The sequence below is a fragment of the Diachasmimorpha longicaudata genome, unplaced genomic scaffold, assembly GCF_034640455.1.
Source record: "Diachasmimorpha longicaudata isolate KC_UGA_2023 unplaced genomic scaffold, iyDiaLong2 ctg00000082.1, whole genome shotgun sequence".
In the NCBI taxonomy this organism is placed as follows: Eukaryota; Metazoa; Arthropoda; class Insecta; order Hymenoptera; family Braconidae; genus Diachasmimorpha; species Diachasmimorpha longicaudata.
The window spans coordinates 107,272-111,458 of record NW_026973909.1 but is presented as its reverse complement, the minus strand read 5'-3'; positions in this window follow the sequence as shown (position 1 = coordinate 111,458).

Sequence of the window (4,187 nt, the reverse complement as noted above, 5' to 3'; positions counted from 1 at the left end):
TGCGTGTGAACGATTTGTCTTCGAGAAAAAGTCGATTATACATATGCGTTTTTACGACATCGTGGGAATCACTTTTTTTTGGCGGCACCTAGACAAAATCTGGCATCATATTCGGTTTCAGCACGTCGAATAACCAAGGAAACTGATGCAACATCCTTTTCTTCGCGACCACAGCTCACGAAAAACTCAATCATAGAAGTTGATATTCGTGTCCGATATGATGGCATATAACTTGAGTACACATTGTCGTAGGCCGATGAAACCGCGTGCAATAGCTTCATCTCGTCGAACTACACGAGTGCAATGCGCGAAGTTTGCGTGTGAACGATTTGTCTTCGAGAAAAAGTCGATTATACATATGCGTTTTTACGACATCGTGGGAATCACTTTTTTTTGGCTGCACCTAGACAAAATCTGGCATCATATTCGGTTTCAGCACGTCGAATAACCAAGGAAACTGATGCAACATCGTTTTCTTCGCGACCACAGCTCACGAAAAACTCAATCATAGAAGTTGATATTCGTGTCCGATATGATGGCATATAACTTGAGTACACATTGTCGTAGGCGGATGAAACCGCGTGCAATAGCTTCGTCTCGTCGAACTACACGAGTGCAATGCGCGAAGTTTGCGTGTGAACGATTTGTCTTCGAGAAAAAGTCGATTATACATATGCGTTTTTACGACATCGTGGGAATCACTTTTTTTTGGCTGCACCTACACAAAATCTGGCATCATATTCGGTTTCAGCACGTCGAATAACCAAGGAAACTGATGCAACATCCTTTTCTTCGCGACCACAGCTCACGAAAAACTCAATCATAGAAGTTGATATTCGTGTCCGATATGATGGCATATAACTTGAGTACACATTGTCGTAGGCCGATGAAACCGCGTGCAATAGCTTCATCTGGTCGAACTACGCGAGTGCAACGCGCGAAGTTTGCGTGTGAACGATTTGTCTTCGAGAAAAAGTCGATTATACATATGCGTTTTTACGACATCGTGGGAATCACTTTTTTTTGGCTGCACCTAGACAAAATCTGGCATCATATTCGGTTTCAGCACGTCGAATAACCAAGGAAACTGATGCAACATCGTTTTCTTCGCGACCACAGCTCACGAAAAACTCAATCATAGAAGTTGATATTCGTGTCCGATATGATGGCATATAACTTGAGTACACATTGTCGTAGGCCGATGAAACCGCGTGCAATAGCTTCGTCTCGTCGAACTACACGAGTGCAATGCGCGAAGTTTGCGTCTGAACGATTTGTCTTCGAGAAAAAGTCGATTATACATATGCGTTTTTACGACATCGTGGGAATCACTTTTTTTTGGCTGCACCTAGACAAAATCTGGCATCATATTCGGTTTCAGCACGTCGAATAACCAAGGAAACTGATGCAACATCGTTTTCTTCGCGACCACAGCTCACGAAAAACTCAATCATAGAAGTTGATATTCGTGTCCGATATGATGGCATATAACTTGAGTACACATTGTCGTAGGCCGATGAAACCGCGTGCAATAGCTTCGTCTCGTCGAACTACACGAGTGCAATGCGCGAAGTTTGCGTGTGAACGATTTGTCTTCGAGAAAAAGTCGATTATACATATGCGTTTTTACGACATCGTGGGAATCACTTTTTTTTGGCTGCACCTACACAAAATCTGGCATCATATTCGGTTTCAGCACGTCGAATAACCAAGGAAACTGATGCAACATCGTTTTCTTCGCGACCACAGCTCACGAAAAACTCAATCATAGAAGTTGATATTCGTGTCCGATATGATGGCATATAACTTGAGTACACATTGTCGTAGGCCGATGAAACCGCGTGCAATAGCTTCGTCTCGTCGAACTACACGAGTGCAATGCGCGAAGTTTGCGTGTGAACGATTTGTCTTCGAGAAAAAGTCGATTATACATATGCGTTTTTACGACATCGTGGGAATCACTTTTTTTTGGCTGCACCTAGACAAAATCTGGCATCCTATTCGGTTTCAGCACGTCGAATAACCAAGGAAACTGATGCAACATCGTTTTCTTCGCGACCACAGCTCACGAAAAACTCAATCATAGAAGTTGATATTCGTGTCCGATACGATGGCATATAACTTGAGTACACATTGTCGTAGGCCGATGAAACCACGTGCAATAGCTTCATCTCGTCGAACTACACGAGTGCAATGCGCGAAGTTTGCGTGTGAACGATTTGTCTTCGAGAAAAAGTCGATTATACATATGCGTTTTTACGACATCGTGGGAATCACTTTTTTTTGGCTGCACCTAGACAAAATCTGGCATCATATTCGGTTTCAGCACGTCGAATAACCAAGGAAACTGATGCAACATCGTTTTCTTCGCGACCACAGCTCACGAAAAACTCAATCATAGAAGTTGATATTCGTGTCCGATACGATGGCATATAACTTGAGTACACATTGTCGTAGGCCGATGAAACCACGTGCAATAGCTTCATCTCGTCGAACTACACGAGTGCAATGCGCGAAGTTTGCGTGTGAACGATTTGTCTTCGAGAAAAAGTCGATTATACATATGCGTTTTTACGACATCGTGGGAATCACTTTTTTTTGGCTGCACCTAGACAAAATCTGGCATCATATTCGGTTTCAGCAAGTCGAATAACCAAGGAAACTGATGCAACATCGTTTTCTTCGCGACCACAGCTCACGAAAAACTCAATCATAGAAGTTGATATTCGTGTCCGATATGATGGCATATAACTTGAGTACACATTGTCGTAGGCCGATGAAACCGCGTGCAATAGCTTCGTCTCGTCGAACTACACGAGTGCAATGCGCGAAGTTTGCGTGTGAACGATTTGTCTTCGAGAAAAAGTCGATTATACATATGCTTTTTTACGACATCGTGGGGATCACTTTTTTTTGGCTGCACCTACACAAAATCTGGTATCATATTCGGTTCCAGCACGTCGAATCACCAAGGAAACTGATGCAACATCGTTTTCTTCGCGACCACAGCTCACGAAAAACTCAATCATAGAAGTTGATATTCGTGTCCGATACGATGGCATATAACTTGAGTACACATTGTCGTAGGCCGATGAAACCGCGTGCAATAGCTTCGTCTCGTCGAACTACACGAGTGCAATGCGCGAAGTTTGCCTGTGAACGATTTGTCTTCGAGAAAAAGTCGATTATACATATGCGTTTTTACGACATCGTGGGAATCACTTTTTTTTGGCTGCACCTAGACAAAATCTGGCATCATATTCGGTTTCAGCACGTCGAATAACCAAGGAAACTGATGCAATATCGTTTTCTTCGCGACCACAGCTCACGAAAAACTCAATCATAGAAGTTGATATTCGTGTCCGATATGATGGCATATAACTTGAGTACACATTGTCGTAGGCCGATGAAACCGCGTGCAATAGCTTCGTCTCGTCGAACTACACGAGTGCAATGCGCGAAGTTTGCGTGTGAACGATTTGTCTTCGAGAAAAAGTCGATTATACATATGCGTTTTTACGACATCGTGGGAATCACTTTTTTTTGGCTGCACCTACACAAAATCTGGCATCATATTCGGTTTCAGCACGTCGAATAACCAAGGAAACTGATGCAACATCCTTTTCTTCGCGACCACAGCTCACGAAAAACTCAATCATAGAAGTTGATATTCGTGTCCGATATGATGGCATATAACTTGAGTACACATTGTCGTAGGCCGATGAAACCGCGTGCAATAGCTTCATCTGGTCGAACTACGCGAGTGCAACGCGCGAAGTTTGCGTGTGAACGATTTGTCTTCGAGAAAAAGTCGATTATACATATGCGTTTTTACGACTTCGTAGGAATCACTTTTTTTTGGCTGCACCTAGACAAAATCTGGCATCATATTCGGTTTCAGCACGTCGAATAACCAAGGAAACTGATGCAACATCGTTTTCTTCGCGACCACAGCTCACGAAAAACTCAATCATAGAAGTTGATATTCGTGTCCGATATGATGGCATATAACTTGAGTACACATTGTCGTAGGCCGATGAAACCGCGTGCAATAGCTTCGTCTCGTCGAACTACACGAGTGCAATGCGCGAAGTTTGCGTGTGAACGATTTGTCTTCGAGAAAAAGTCGATTATACATATGCGTTTTTACGACATCGTGGGAATCACTTTTTTTTGGCTGCACCTAG